General features: G+C 36.7%; 1 protein-coding gene across 1 annotated transcript in view; it reads right to left on the reverse strand.

Annotated features, from left to right (window-relative positions):
- The window catches only part of LOC108551553 (probable G-protein coupled receptor 158), a 254,840-nt gene that overhangs the window by 62,527 nt on the left and 174,888 nt on the right, over positions 1–17,425 (reverse strand). The gene's annotated exons all lie outside the window — the stretch shown is intronic.

The raw sequence follows: 17,425 nt of genomic DNA on the forward strand, positions 1-17,425 counted from the left end.
CGAACCCATAATTTCCTCGGAAAGAAAAATTACAAACAATGATATATAATAATAATAAAAATAATATACGAAAATATTTCGGATAAATAACAAAAATACAAATCTAAAATTTTCACGGTAGAGAAGAAAATATTCAACAATTTTGCGCATCAGTGAATAGCATTTTCAGAACTATACTTGCGCAAATATCAAATGAGTAATATACAAAATAATTCCAATTTAATAGCAATTAGTGTACAGTAATGACACGTATAATAATCCACGGAAAATGAAGTACTTCTCTCCAATCAATTAAACAGATACTCAGAATTAATTTTCAACGATAGAGGTATTATAAAGCGATCATGCGAATAATATATAGAAACGCATCCGAAATGTATACGGAAAAGTAAAGCTTAGGAATTTCCACTTTTAGAGGCATCGAGGGTCCCCAATCAATGGGGGCCTGGTTTATGTGTTTACAATCAGCATCCCATAACTCGTGGACCACCTCGAATGCTTGAGCTAGCCCCTGAAAGAAACGGTTCGTTTGCGACTAGACCACGGAACAGAGCTTTCCCAAGAGGAGACACCGTGCTTTCCGTACCCCCCTAAATAAATAAATAAATTTTCATTACTATTGTAGGATACCGAAATCCGATTTTACTGTCTTCAGCGCACAAGAGTTAAATATTTATATGTACCTCCTCCAAAACATAATTTGAATATAATTATACTGTTACACAACCTTTTGTGCATATATTATATATAACTTATCCAGCCAAAAATTTCAAAAAAATAAATTTGACAGTTAATGGGTTAATTGTGAGTACGGCACGAGCGTGAGTTGCTTGGTTTTGGAAGGAGGGTTAAATTAGAGTGCGTTCCTGTGTATTTTCGTTGCGTTATTTTCGTATTGTTTTCCTAAGTTAAATTAGTTTCACGAGTTCTGTGTTCGTGTTATTCTGTCTTATCGTTCTGCCAGTTTTTGGTGTCTCGAAACCAGTTTTCTTCATCCTACATTATTAACACTAGATTTACGGAACCCGTCAATTTGACGGAAGGGTTGCTCCAATTATACGATGGTAACAGATTTAGTTAACTTATATTAAGACTGTTAATATAATATATAATTATTTTTAAATTAAACTAATCGTTAAAAAGAAGGCACGTGGTTTCCTTGACCTGTCAATTTGACAGGTGTCCTTAGAAATAGGTATACAAATAGCGTTCGTAAACCTAGTGTTAAAAGCGTAAATAAAGCCCTTCCATTAACACGCAATAATGCCTTGACTTTTTAAACACTCTTCGAATAATTTCCCATAAAATGAAACTCAGCTAGTCTTCAGTTACGAATTCATAATTTTCCCCGTCCTTAATTTCTCCAAACAAAAAACCCCATTACCTTCCTCCACCCTCCTCTCGAGCCGCTCAATTAAACCCTCGCGAATATTCCTGCAGAAGGAGCCTCCCCTGTCAAAGGTGTGGTGAAATTATCGACAAGCGACAGGTCTTCGCGTTGAAAAAGGGAGAGCAAAGGAGAAAAAACGGAGGAGGAAGTGTTCGCTAAGGAGCATAGAGTAGCTGCGTTTATTGGGAGGGTGCAGCAGCATGATCGAGGTACTCCTTTGTAACGAACCTCCAGGGAAATAAGGGAGGAAGGTTGCTAAGACAGATTGAATCGCGCTGCTGGTTCTCTGCGAGCCGGATCTTGTATTTCATTAGCGGTAACGCGAGCCGTTTTTCTTTCGCCTTTTTAATTTTTACCCCCGGACCACCCCTCGCTATGCAAGTATCGTGATCGTTTTTCAATCTTCCCCATCTCGCCCCCTTCCTCTGGCTTCTTCTTTCAATCAGTTCTAGGAGAGATCGATTTTATTTCAGGGAGATTGGTACTCCCTCTACGACCAGCTGATTTTTTCCTCCTTTTCTTCTTCCTCTGCTTCTTATTTCTTCCTTCTTTTTTTTTAATCAGTTAGAGGAGATTCGAAGGTTCGAAGGATGGAGTAGGTTTCGGAGAGATTGGTGCTTCCTCCAGACTCATGCGCCTGTTTTTTAATTGGTCGGTGCAGGGAACCGAGTGCGAGGATTTCGGGAAGATTGATACTTTCCAACGATTCACGGTCGAACTGAACTTCCACTTCCGTGGATCGAGTTAGGGCGAGTTGGGGCAGGTGGAAAGGAAACGAGGTAGGAAAGCAGTCGGGTCCGCTGAAGTGCCAAATGTGTTTGGTCAAGGGCGTTTCTTTTTCGATGCTCTTTGATTCTACCTGCGAGGGCAGGGGACGGGTCTCGATGTTGGGTCGCCGAGAAAATTCGCGACGAAATACGAGGGAAATTCAAAGGGAACAGAGTTCGGTAGAATTGGCGTTTTATCGAATAACGTGTGCGCTACTCTCTTTAGTGACATTTCGACTACATCGGCCAGCTTAGGGTTTCCTTTGAAACGGAATCCTTTTTGATAATGAATTCCCGCGTGCAATTTTTAGAAGCTTCTAACGTATCGGGTTGCCTTGCGTTAAAAGAACATTGTCAAGAGTGGAATAACGCACGTCCATTACTCTTGTTCAAACACGTGGAAAATTTCATCATCCGGGCGATATGATGGGAAACGTTAGAGCAACATTGCATCGCTGGCTCTTGAGGAAAAGTTTAATTTCAGGTAATTCTCGTTTGATCTTCTGTTTGGGACTCTGATAATTAATTTCTTGAAATATTACTATTGAGTAATATAATAATTAATTTTCCTTTGACGTTAAAGTCTCTGAAAACGATAGGTTCTATTTTCTTTTTTTCTTTTTCTTGATTCAGTGATGCTCAAACGGAATTATTAATCAATTTTGATATTCAAAATAGTAATGTATTAATAATCTATTGACAAAATTATATTTTCTTTACAGGTCAAGGATGTGTGTTTAGTCCTAAATAATTATGAGATAAATTTCTAGGTTAAGTTACAGGTTCTAATTATATTTTTCTTTCCGGTGTTAATTATTTTTTCTTTTTCAGATTTTATTTCTTCCTTTCTATTTATTTATATTTGTGAATTGGAATGTTTCGTTACTGGTATATTTCTGTCTCATCAGTGGATTACTCTTTCCATTTGGTTAATCTTTATGACTACTATTTGTTCTATGGTTTTTATCTTCTTTCCCTTTATTAATACGTTTCATTTCAGATTTATATATTTTCTTTTCAGATTCCCAGGTTTTGCAAGATTTCATTCAGAAGAAATCATTGAACGACGTGCGATTTATTATATAATATTATACAATATAATAATTATATTATATTATTAATAATTATATACTAGGTAAGCAACTTAACTTGAAGCGAATATGTACACTCCATATTTCTCCTTTTAACAGAACAATGATCTTCAAGCAAAATTTTAATTTCAGATACCTCTTTTCAGAATGTCTCAAACGTGTTCGAAATTACCCTCATTTTTATCAACCATTAATTAACTTCAGTACTTCACATAGATAAAAATGATGATCTGTTAACCTAACTATTTTTTTATGCAATGATCAAGAAAATGAGAATGAGATGATTCAAAATTTGAAGAATACTATCATATTCTGATAACTGAAAATCTCTGATAAAAAACTGATAATTTTCCATAACTCAGGACCAGTGCTACTATTCGTTCCATTTATATGTTCGTGATATATTATTATAATAATTGTACTCTTTGTAGAAAATAAATTCAGATTCTGTAGATTAGAAAAATAACTAATAAATAATCAAATAATAAATGTTATTTATTCCCATTTTCATTGATTCCTCGTCCGATTTCATCGTTAATCATGATGAAAATAATATAAGTTTTGTTAAAAGCAGTTGCATATTTTCGATAATTGGAAAATAGTAATTTCGACTAGTTTGGCAGTTCTAATATCCGTGATGCATTCTGTTTCTCGATTCACACCAACGAGTTACGTGAGCTTCTATATATCATACAGCTCCTATTGGTCCACTTCCATCGTTTCTCTTATTTGAACGAATCGATGGATAACAGTAAATTGGCTTACCTTTTGCAAATTGGAAACGTTCTTGTTACTTGTCATGGGTTATTTTCAGCAATATCATTTGAAACGATAGTGTCGATAACAGTTTTTGCTTTTTCCTTTGTTTAATCCCTTTAATGGAGGACCGTCAATCTGAAATTTCATAAACTCACATCCAACTATTCTAGTATTCAAAGAATCTTCTTCAAATATTACATCGGGTCCCCACCATCTTTCGTAACATTTCCCCAAAATTTCAATCAAATTAGTCATTTAATTTAAGGTCCTCCAGAAGTCACTAATGCAATTACATCGGTTCAGTTCGGTTAAATTATTCAAATTCAGCGCAGCTGAATACAAAATGTGCCAGGAATCTTAATTCAATCAGCTTCTGTTATTAGCCCACTGTATATCGTCACTACTAGTAGGTCGATTTTAGTTGGCGACGGTTAGTGACGGACGGTTCTCTGAGGAAGGTTGTGTCCAGCTTCGAAGTGTTAAGTGGACTGTATTTTAGGAGAACTCTCTTCGTGACTGTTCTGACGGTGGTTATATAAGCTTCGTCTGTCTACTGATTGGTTGCGAATAATATTTGGAATGTGTAACAGCTCCAGCGTCTTTCGGTGGTGGTGGTTGTTTAAACAATCTGGGTCCTTATGCCTGTCGTCTTAACCCATTTGCATCCAAGCGCGGAATATTCCGCGAGTCACGACTGTTGTCTATCACCGAGCGCGGAATATTCCGCGAGCCACGACTGTCGCCTATCACCGTGAGCGGAATAATCCGCGAGCGGACTTTTTCCATTACAAGTTGCTGAATGTTCTTCATATGCCACAGATCACGTTTGATCCCTTTTGTGAGCATCTCATCTACATCGGTTCATTATATTCTTAACAAGATTTACTTTTGTCGTGAAAATCCTTTTAACTGCCATTAAGAGTATGTGCTGATACGCGCGCAGTGCTACGGGCCTGTCGTTAGTTGAACGTCATTGATGCCTGAACTCGGTACCTTATGTAGAGCCATTTATGATACAGTCATAAATATCTCTCTCATCTGATCCTTGCACACGGTCACTCGTTCTTTCACGTGCACTCCAGATGTCACTCCAGGCCTGAACCCTAGGCTGCTGTTTATTGTCCATCATCAGCTAGGTAGGCTCAAGTGTTCCCTTGCATTTACTCTCAAATCCTAGCATTCCTACATTAATTTTCGAAATATTTGATTTAGTCCCATCAGTCTAGGCTAATTACTTAGACCCAGTACACCTAACAACAAACTAAATGAAAAGTCTTAATTCAGATAGTATTATCCAGTATTGTCATACGAAAATTCAATTACATTAAACTGGTTATATTAGACCAGTTCAATTAGGCAAATAAGATACACTGAAGCACAGATTCAGTAGAAAATCCTACGTCAGTCAACACTCGGGAGCCACTAGTGTACACGAAGTGAAACGTTCCAAGTGTCAGTTAAAAGACTTGGTCCAGGTCCAAAGAGAAGTCTCAGTCAGAATTAATAGTGACTCATCAGTGAGTGGCTCAAGCAGTACCAGGTCTCTATCAGATCCCAGAGGGTTGGTTAGTTCTTCGAATGCGTCAGGCTGCATAGAGAATGCAACGTTACAGACTTACACGAGCTAAGCTTCAAAGCTTAGAGAGCTTCTTCCACTCCAACTCCATTATCCTGATACAAAGTCTGTCTTCGTTTATTTCTCGGGAGATGTGCAATGTTAGCAGTATCGTGTTGGTCCCTTTCTAAACTCTATCTGTCTCTCGAAATTGACGTGACACGTTTCAACGTATTAGATCCCCCAATGACACCTTGTAACCCTAATTCTAAGAGATACTCTTAATTTTCTAGGACTTTCAGTAACGTCACTTATCCATTACACCTTGTAACCCTAATTCTAAGAGATACTCTTAATTTTCTAGGACTTTCAGTAACGTCACTTGCCTGACAGTCATCTCTGACAGCAAACACATCCACGTAACCTTGATCCTAAGAGATACTCATAATTTTCTGCAACTGTCTGTAACATCACTTGTCTGACAGCTATCTCAATCCACTTCTGTCAGCAAGTATCTCCTCTTCCAATACATTCTATAAAAAGTTGGTGATATATCATTGACAACAAAGTTGTACAGTATTTTACATGCACTGACTTAACACCTTCTATCTAACAGCTATCTTTTCTCCTCACGAACTCCCTCTTAGGACTGTTCCAAGACACGGTTATCAATTTTCCAGAACCGTGCATAGCACCAGTTGCTCAGGAATTCCCTTTGACAGCAAGCACATCTACCTCTGTCAGCAAATCCCTTCATCTCTAACTCGTTCTACGATAGTCACTGGTGGTATTTACACGATTAGGTGACTCACGACATGGTTGGACGACGATCCACGTGAGCTGATTTAACGTTTGCTGTCGAACCTTTGGGGTCTTCTACTTTTTTCTTCTGTTTTTCACCAGGATCCAACTCGCAGCTCGTTCCATTTCGACTTTTAATTTCCCGTAGTGGTCGCGTCGTGTTGGGCAAAAGCGCCGTTTCGTTATGGACGTTTGCTGGCTGAGAGAAACGTAAAAGAAAGGAAGGAATGGACATGGCCGCGTATATTTCACCGCCTTTTCCTCTTTTCTTATCGACCCACGGCGCCGCTTCTTGCTGTTCGACTAACGACCATGGGAACATCGCTCCACGAGGATTGTTTTCTCCTCGATTTCGAGTTATTTCGATCTTGTTTTCTGCGATGCAATTGGAACCCGAGTTTTTGAAGCACCAAACGTCGCTGCTTTTTCGCTCGCTATTGGCATCAACACTTATTCTTCGTGTATTGCGCTGTTGATTAAAGCGAGCTACTCTATCACAGGATGTCATAGTTATTGCAAACAGTTACTGTGATTCTTGATCGATTATTCTCCTCGATTATTGCTGTTTCTTTACTTCCCACCCGGTAAACACGTTTTCTCGAAGAAAAATAGTTTAGGCGAATTTCTTATTCCTGGAATATTTTATTTGAACCTATATACGGTTTTATTTCTTTTATTTTTAATTATTCGAGGTTTAAAAGTTTAATAGATATATCGATACATGGTTGTTTTTAAAAATAGAGACGTTCTAGAAATAATTTCGTATCAGTGATATATTATATTATAATTCATTGTGTAATTTTATTTTCTGTAACGTTTTAATGTTACCAATTTGTATAATCTAATGCAGTTATATAGTTAGTAACGTGATATGGAAATTATTGTTTTAAGGAACATACGAAGCAGAAGTCCAGTATGAAATTGTGAAAGCAGAAAACGAAAATTGCGGCACTAACGGAAATTAAAAAATTCCAAGTTTTCGTAATTTTTGGTGATTCCGTGGACGAATATTTTTTCCGCCAGTCGAGAAAACATCCACGAAATTATTCACAACTGTTGCACAGAGAATTTTTAAATTTTTCGTGCAATGAGGACGCTTAATATCTCAATTAAAAAAGTAAGATTCCTTTCATAACACTATTTACACATACTGTAGTATAAATAATTTTTCATCGAATACCTTAAATATGATAATATAATTTTTCAATTCCTAATGACAAATTTGAAGAAGAAAATATTATTGTTCAAATTTTCCTGTTCTCATTAATTCATTACAAATATTATCTAATATTATTAATTAATTTGTAATTAATTATTTGTAATACTTTTATTTTCATTTATAGATATTGTCATATTTATGGGTATGTATTACACACACAACACGACTTTTATTATTTCCTTCCATATATCTATTTCCATTTAAAGTTCATAATTGATATTTATTTTCGTAGAATTTCCCTGAGGAATCCAGGTCTCCGTTATAAACTCGAAAATAAGGTGATTTATTTACTATACTGTAGGGTAATTTATTTACTATACAATGGACTATGTGTCGGTCGCCATGATATTTAAATTACTTCCGATAATTTATCGACAATGTGTTTCAGGCAAAAATTTATTGAAATTAGCTAAAATTTCGAAGATTTATTCTTTACCATAAAGAAGCGGGATCATCTGTACCTGAAAGGACATATTTCATGTTTCATACTGCTTTCATACGTAAAGTGTCGAATTTATGGGTAAACGTAATTTATGCCCCTAACTTCCTGACTCAAAAACAATCCTATCAGAGTTCCAAATACGATCATTTCACAAGACGAACAAGAAATCATTAAGATATACATCTCACCAATAATCCTTATTTTCTGACAACGTAATTTCGTATCACTTTTTCGCAGTTATCACGAAGATTTTCGAAAACAATCGTATGAAAAGAACATAATTTTGCGTATCGTGGAAAAAATAAATTTCTAAAATGAAAAAGAATTTTATACTAATTTATTTTTCGTTTCACATCTCCGCTATATTTTACTTATTTCCTACATTTTTCGTTCACACATGCTTCTAAATGCTTTTACACCAGCGAATGGTTCGACTGCTACGATATAACCGGTCCTCCATTGGAAATCAATAAACTTTCGTTGGAAACACTTTGTCGTGAAGTTATTGGTGTCATATTTTAAATATCGCGGCGACCGATACACGGATCACCCCGTATATGTTTATTCTATGACCCATTAAACGGAGGATTGGAACAGCAGGGCGAAACGAAAGCCGCGGGAAAATGGTGGAAGAGAAATAAACGGAGAGAAAAGAGGAAGTGACGAGGGGCTCCTTGACGGTGCTTGAACGACAAAGTCGAGGAAGAACATTCGCGGAGTTAAGCCGCTCGACAAGGGCTCCCTTTTGGCTAATGATTTCCCCTGTGTTCTTGCCTCGCGCCAAAGGACACTTCTCTTAATTTTCCGGCAACTGATCCACTTTCGCGAATCTATGACCAGCTGCGTTCATATTCCTCGGCTCTCTGCCATCAAGCCTCAGAAGTTTAAACGTTTTCCATACTCGTGAAAAATTCTGTACATCTCTGCACCTTCTCAAGCAGTGCGAGATGTGATTCACAGGCTAAAGATCTTATTTTAAAGCATTATTCTTGAAAATATGTTTCAATTTTATTGCGTAATAAATATATTCCTGTGTGGTGAATTTCGTATGTAATGTATTATTACACAATAGCATGTTATTCTAGAATATAACATCATTGTATCATAAATTTGTGGCATAATAAAATGTTATTGTGAAATATATAATAAAAGTATTAATAATAAAATAATAAAAATATTCTTGTGTGATCAATTCCTTATGTAATATATTATTGCACAGTAGTATGTTGTTCTGGAATATAACATTATTGTGCAACAAATTTATTTTATGATAAAATACTATGGTGTGATATAACATCATTGTATCATAAATTTGTTGTATATTATGTAAAGTATTATTACACAATAGCATGTTATTCTAAAATATAACAATAAATTGTGTAATAAATTTATTTTATGATAAAATATTATGGTGTGATATAACATCATTGTATCATAAATTTGTTGTATAATAAAATGTTATTGTGAAATATATTTTGACAGAGGAATTATAAAATAAAGATATTATTGTTTAATATAAATGGACTGCGGAACTGTATAATAAATTTATTGCACAGTATAGCATGATTAAGGAACTATGGCATAAAGGTCATATTGTATAATATACCTTGTCTGAATAATTACAATATGAAAATATTATGGTAAAATAAAGTATTGTTTTATAAAATACATCTTTACTCGGGAATTGTATAATAAATCTTTATTCAAGAATAATATAAAAATGTTTCTTCTACTTTGGTATTTTATTCTTCAAAATTTATTTTTCTAAAGTCTTGTAAACGAGGATACTTGTTAATATCTATGGTGTATGCGAGGTTGAATGTGTCATAGAGTATGTGCATAGTGATTTTAGATAAGGTTAGATACCTGTTTGAATATATATATAAATCATGACTATTGATCGACAATAAAGGGTATTTTATGATTGTTGCTAGCTACGTGCCTGTGAATATATCGAGTAATACTACTGCCAGGTACTAACAAGCATTTCGAAGATTTTTATTACATAATGACGAATGGGTAATTTTTTAAGACAATTATTTCGAGTGTATTTTATCCAATAATATTTTTAAGCAATTATTAAGGATTTCTATTTACTAATGAGGAATTCATTTCTGTGTACACAGATCAATGCTACTGGGATTTAATTACGGATGCGATCAAGTTTTGGCGGATCATTTGTCTATACACACGTTGACCAATACTACTGAGAATTAATTAGTTCCAGCTATACCGAAATTTTCGTCGTCTATTTGCCTGCAGATATGTTACCAAACAACTGATTTCCATTAATAAGTATTTCTACCCTGGGATCTAAGTACCTTCCCGTTCTAATTACACGTTTGATAGTAGACACATCGACCATCACTACTGGAAGTTAATGAGACAAATGCATACATCGTAGCGAGCTATTTGTTTGGGCAAAAGTGACTAGATACAACTGCCTGTCACTGAGAAGTATTCCTATTTCCGCCCATGCATATATTGACAATAACCACTGGCAGTTAATTAGGAATATATTTAATTTTCTAATTGCCATATGTCTTCAAATATACTTATCAAATTTATTCCCAGTAATTGGAATACTTTTTCAATATTTCGAGTCTGTAATTACCTGACTAATATTCTTTCATATAATTCAGGGGTATTTCTAATTTTAATCGAACATTAGCTAACATTGTTATTGAGAATAACTACTTGTAATTAATTCAGGATATATTTATGCTCCAATAAACTCACCAGCACTCGTCAAACACCCAGAACAATTTTTATACTCGACCCAAATATCGTTTACCATACATGCCCAATGATTTCACACATGTCTGACCACACGTCGTCCAATACTACTGTTTCTCAGGGGCTAGAAAATTTTTCGGAATTTTTTCGAACTTTTTCCTGTCGATTCGCATAAATTCGAGTATAATTAACCTTCCAGTGTATAATGAACTTTCATTATTCCTCTTATACCGTGGCGTTTTTCGTGGCAAAGAATTCGGCAGGGAATTAAAGAACTACAAAAGCTCGGGCTGGCAAGTCGGTCAGGGAAAGTTTCCCTTCGACACCTGTCCGTCCTCGTCGTTGTTTTATTCCCTCGTGACGGGGTCCGTGACCGGTTGGCCTATCGGAGAGCAGCCGACATTCATTAACCGAACGCGAGCCGGCCAATCCGCGGAGGCGTTTCTGACGCGAGACCCGGCCTGGCAGAGTAATTTTCTTCCCACGTACAAACTGAAGTCTTCCCGGCGCGGATTCGCCTGGCACGGGCTCGCGAGATTACGTTTTTGCGGGTTTACCGCGGATCTGCATTTATCTTACTCCCTGTTCTGTAATTAGATTAAACTCTCGAAAGGTGGAAGGAAACCGGCTGACTGCAAATTAACAAATTCCTTGGATACTGCCTCGGTATTCACTTAAACTCTCCAGTAGCAAAAATCCGCCTGGTTAAGATTCTATCAGGGGATTCCGTTTAATTATTTCGTGCCACTGGGAGTTTGTATGCTAAAAGAGTGACAAAGACGAAGATATTTTTTCATCCCCTTTAGGAAGAGAGAGAGAGAGAGGGAGAGAGAGAGAGAGAGGGAGAGAAGAGAGAGAGAGACAGACATACAGACAGACAGACAGATAGATAGATAGGCAGAGGGAAAGGGGGAGAGAGAGAGAGAGAAAGAAGAGAGAGAAAGAAGAGAGAGAGAGGAGAGAGAGAGAGAGAAGAGAGAGAAAAGAGAGAAAGGGAGCGAGAGAAGAAAGATAGAGAGAGGGAGAAGGAAGAAAGAGAGAGAGGTAGAAATACAGACAGATAGACATACAGACAGACAGATAGATAGATAGAGGGAGAGAGAGAGGAAGACGGAGAGAGAGACAGAGAGAGAGACAGAGAGAAAGAGAGAGAGAGAGAGAGAGAGAGAGAAATTGTTTTGAGATTTTAACGATGGCGAATGTTATTAGGAGTATCGATTCGACTCCTGTCAGTGTAAATATATTTCACTGCCAGAAACATGGTCGAGTTAAGGCTGCCTGGAACGTAGGTCTGACTATGTACTAGCTCGTGCTACTAGTTCTTGCGGAACCTCTTTACGACAAATTTCTTGATCGACAGCCTCTGCTAAGATATTTATCGCGATATTTCCTCCGAGAGTATACATTATCGCGTAAATGCACCTTGATATTTGGTTATTCACCATGGGATATCCCACGTGTGTTATTTCCAGCTGAATTTAAATTATGGCTAAAGGGATTTGCAATGATGTTATTACGCAGTCGGTTAGTCTGCATGTTAGTAAGAAGGCTTTGAAGGTAATTTATTTCCTCAGAGGACGATATTTCTCCGCATCATCGTGTTTATATTATAATCGTGTCGTGTGACGCTTATTTACTGGAATTAAAATTAATCTGTCACGAATAATTTTTCCTTTATTATTATCTTGTAGTAATATAAATTAATACCGAATAACTATTATAATTAAAAACTTTTAACCCGTTTATTTCATATGGATTATCTTTATTCTGGATTTAATAAATTATTTTTGGAAACATTCTGTGCCCCTGTGGATATATTTCTATTAAAAACATACTTATTTGCTGGAATTAAAATTAATCTGTCCAGAATAAATTTCCTTTATCATTATTTTATAGTGATATAAATTTATATCGAGTAATTAATTGAAATTTTTCAAAATTTATGTCATTAATGTCATACAGAGAACATTTATTATGGATTTAATAAATTATTTCTACAAACATCTTTGCCTCTGTGGACACTTGTATATTTATATTAAAAACGTGGAATATTACGTATATACGTGTGCTTGCAATTATAAAGGTAGCCTAAGTCATGTAAGTTTTATTTGGAAAGATTAAAAGCTTGGTACTTCAAATAAATTATAAATTTAAAAACTAATTGCAACGAAGCTACGAACTCGATACAACGATTTAACTGCTTACTGTTTCGATAAAGTTGATTTTACTTCATTGTACTCTGCACGAATGCAACACGAAATAATTGGTAAAATTATTTCTTTCAGATTTTTGACTCACAATGAAATCACTTTTGTAACTACAGGTACTTTCCCTTTCGACGGAACTGTGATCAGCCTAATTAGGTTTAATTATTTTGCATAAATAATGTAAGGAGTTCTCAGCTGAGAAGTAACCCATTTAGCAGCGTAAATCCGCCTGAAAGAATTCCTGACTAAGAAACGAGCCACTTAATAACTCAATTCCGTGCCTAAAAGAATTTTCTGCTAAGAAATGACCAAGTTAACAACATAATTCGGTGTCTCAGTTGATTCCTGGCTACGAAATAACCCATTTAACAAATTAATTCCATACCGAATAGGGTTTCCCCCTAAAACATTATTCAGATAACAAGCAGATCGTTATTATTACCGCCACTCTAGATAAAGAATTATGATTTCAGATAATTCGAAAACATTGTGCAAAAGTTATCTTCTTAAAAGATCTTTATTTCCAAACAACCCCTTGCACTCGACGATTTTTGGCTAAAGAGGAGTAAGAGTTCATAGAAAGACGATATTTTTTATAACAGTAAATAAAAATTAAAAATATAATAATTAACACATAGAATTATTTTATTTCGATACTCCTCACATAGTTACGTTAAATTAAAATAATATTTTACGTATTAATTAATATTGATCTTGTGGGATGGCGAGCGATTAAGGACACTAACAGAGTTCTAAGAGTAGTAGCGGGGCGAATGGGTGAATTTTATTTCGATACCCCTCACATAGTTACGTTAAATTAAAATAATATTTTACGTATTAATTAATATTGATCTCGTGGGATGGCGAGCGATTAAGGACACTAACAGAGTTCTAAGAGTAGTAGCGGGGCGAATGGGTGTCTTATGGCGGTCTTACTTCTAAGGGAGTGCATGGAAACGTTTGATGGCTTCTCGAAAAGCGAGGGACAGCGAACGGTGGCATCGGGTCCGACTTCACTTCGGGGTGAAAGAACAAACGGTAACGCGAAAGATCAAACGATAGCGCCAAATCCTTTTGTCGGGATGTCTGTGATTATGTCGAATGATTGAGAGGGAAAGCCTGTGTTTGGAAAGAGAGCGTTTAAATAAGGGTGCAAGGGCGCAAAGAGTCAGAGTGTGTTGGTCAGTGTGTCAGTCAGAGAGTATGTAAGAAGTCCAAGTCAGTCTAAGAAAGATCAGAAGAGCGTGCCAATAGCGAATCTCTTTTATTTCATAGCCGCCATTGGTATATAGTATAAACATATAGTATTATTATAGTATATAGTATAGTAAGTATAGTATAAGCTCATTTTATTCGATTAAGAAGCCAATAATACTATTTTTGACCAACCCACCCATAGCGAATCCCTCTTGTTTCACAGCCGTCATTCTTATATAGTATAAGTATATAGTATTATTATAGTATATAGTACAGTAAGTATAGTATAAGCTTATTTTATTCAATTAAAAAGCCAATAATACTATTTTTGGTCAACCTACCCATAGCGAATCTCTCTTGTTTCATAGCCGTCATTCTTCTATAGTATAAATATATAGTATTATTATAATATATAGTATAGTGAGTATAGTATAAGCTTATTTTATTCAACTAAGAAGCCAATAGTACTATTTTTGGTCAACCCACCCATAGCAAATTTCTCTTGTTTCATAGCCGCCATTCTTATATACTAACCGGCATTCTTAAATAGTATAAGTATATAGTATAGTAAGTATAGTATAAGCTTATTTTATTCAATTAAGAAGCCAATAGTACTATTTTTGGTTAACCCACCCATAGCGAGTCTCTCTTGTTTCATACCAGTCGTTCTTATATAGTACAAATATATAGTATTATTATAGTATATATTACAGCAATTGTAGTATAAGCTTATTTTATGCAATTAAGAAGCCAATAATACTATCTTTAGTCAGTCAAGCAAATTACGATCCTACATAAATATATATACCACCACCAAATCCGTGTCTACACTATCGATTAATATCGAACCAGTTTTCAAACCAGTGAGCTCAAGTGATACATGGCGCTGTCAGGAAGCTCGTTGTTTATTCCAACAGAGTTGATTCGCAGAACCACATACGATTAAGCATCTTTTATTCACTCTAGGGAGCGCAACGAGCCCGCTAAGTCTCGAGCCACGTATAGGGTGGCCAATGAATAATGCATGCAACAATGTTGCATCCGTTGGCCGCAGGAGGTGCATGGCGCTGCTGACGCGACACGGTGAGCCAGGATTTTCAAGAGCAAATTCCACTCGGTTTGGCACGCGTTCGCATTCGCAGATGGCCAAGGCACAATTGTCTACGTGATTCGGCCATCGTGTAATAATTTCCGGGATAGTAACCGTCACAACTATGGCGACTTGTTACGCTAATGGGCCACGGACACGCCGCGTGTGCGGTCTCATTACCACTTTGATCGTCAACGAAGGGTCAGTTTCGGCGACGTTGTTCCATTAAGCCCGCTATTTAATTGCTCGCCAACTCTAATGCCTGATCGAGCGGATCGTTAGCTTCCTGAGAAGAAGAACGTTAAGTGTACCACGAAATACAGTGGCCAGCCGGTAGACCAACCGGACTTTCACAGACCGTGACGCAAATCCGGCTTTAACCTTCGGAATATTGCGAAATCTTCGGTTTAAGTAGTGCAGTCTAGTATAAGTCAGCCGGAAGCTGCAAAGAGAAAAATAAACATCCAGCAAAGTTTCTTCTGACTTCTGCTAACTGTTTACGTATCTTATGAGCAAAATATACTTGGTATACACTTATTACACTATTTTAAATATTGAATTAGGTTGTCAGTAACCCTTGACAACCTTGACTATCCAAATTGCATAAAATTCGAAGGCATTGTGTGTTATTTTTAGAGACATGGACGTAGAATTAAGCACTAAAAGACCCGTTATGGTTTTTTAGTAGCCAAATTCTAAGTGCTGAGCAATACATGTCTCGGTATTTATTTGTTTATTGTGCATTCTAGTTAGATCTCTATATTGCCTTGGGTCACTGGACACGAGGCGTCGTTCATAAGCCTAATTTAAGCTAATGCTATTAGGCTTTTGCACTTAGGATCTGGCTATCAGATAGGCTATAGGAGATCGGGACCAGGCCACGCGAGGGTGACCCTTTAGAGGGCCTAACCTGGAAGGAGGAGTCTCCACCAACCTTAACCTTGGCATGGAGGGAGTCTCTCCTCCTTCTGGGAAGGCGTTTAGTCTTCTAGACGAACTTACTTTAAAAAGACCCGTTCTGGAAGATAGAGTTAGTGTCATAGTTGGAAGAGTCAGTAAGGCAGTTAGCTGAGAGTTGTGGATGAGTTGCTAAGTCAGTTGTTAAGTTGTTAAGATCGTCACTTGGACTTCCATAGTTGTCAGTTGTCAGTTAAGATCTAGTTAAGAGTTAGTTAGTCGAGTTACAGTTATAATCATAGAATAAAGTCTCGTCGAAGATTTGCTATAAGCAACTTCGCTTCAGTACTTCACCAAAAGCATCCTCCATCTTGATCACAGTTATAATCATAGAATAAAGTCTTGTCGAAGATTTGCTATAAGCAACTTCGCTTCAGTACTTCACCAAAAGCATCCTCCATCTTGATCCCTATAGTGCTCTATAAAATTTCAGAAGGAAATTGAATCAAAACTTGTTAAATCGTCCGACTCATTAGAAAAGACAATTTAAATAACACAACTCGAAGCATCTATTTCAAGTAAATACTGACACATTCTAGCTAGTCAAATAATCAACTGCACGCAGAGACTATAGATTAAATTTGAACTAAAAAACGTTTGAATCAGACTTGAGTTAGCTCTAAGTCACAGCATATGAAACTAAACCCATCAAAGTGAAGTAACCCATCAAGTTAGACTTAGGCTAGATTTGGTTTAGGCTTGCATCGAGTTTCAACGAGGAAACAACCTAATAGTCAAAGGATTTTGGTCACACAAGGGATGTTAGACCAGGTCTAACTCCAAGCTTCATTACTAATAACATAAGTCAGATTTAGATCGAAAATCAGACTAGAGAAATCAAGCTAACGAGACGCAAGGCACTTCACAGTTGATTCGAGTCAGGTTCGAGTCAGACTCGGATCAGGATAGGACTGGGTTCAAACGCGCAAGAGAATCGACGAATCCAGGTTATCCAAAGCAAAGAAGTCACAGGGAGAATGAAGATTAGGTTCCGGTTAAGCCTGGATTAAGTTTGGGCCAGGAAAGGCAGCGAGATGTCGGTAGCCAGCCAAAAAGAAGGAAGCTCTTCGGAGTTGTCGCGCTAATCCAAGTGCATTCAGACACATCAGGTGCCGAGAAACGAGTCCGAAGTCCTTCCTATAGTGTTCGCGTAGTCAAATAGACCTTTCGCGATGACCACGAGAAACCTCGGCATTTGCGAAGGGTTAATCTAT

This window comes from Eufriesea mexicana, unplaced genomic scaffold (assembly GCF_001483705.2).
Source record: "Eufriesea mexicana isolate 0111107269 unplaced genomic scaffold, ASM148370v2 scaffold4545, whole genome shotgun sequence".
In the NCBI taxonomy this organism is placed as follows: domain Eukaryota; kingdom Metazoa; phylum Arthropoda; class Insecta; order Hymenoptera; family Apidae; genus Eufriesea; species Eufriesea mexicana.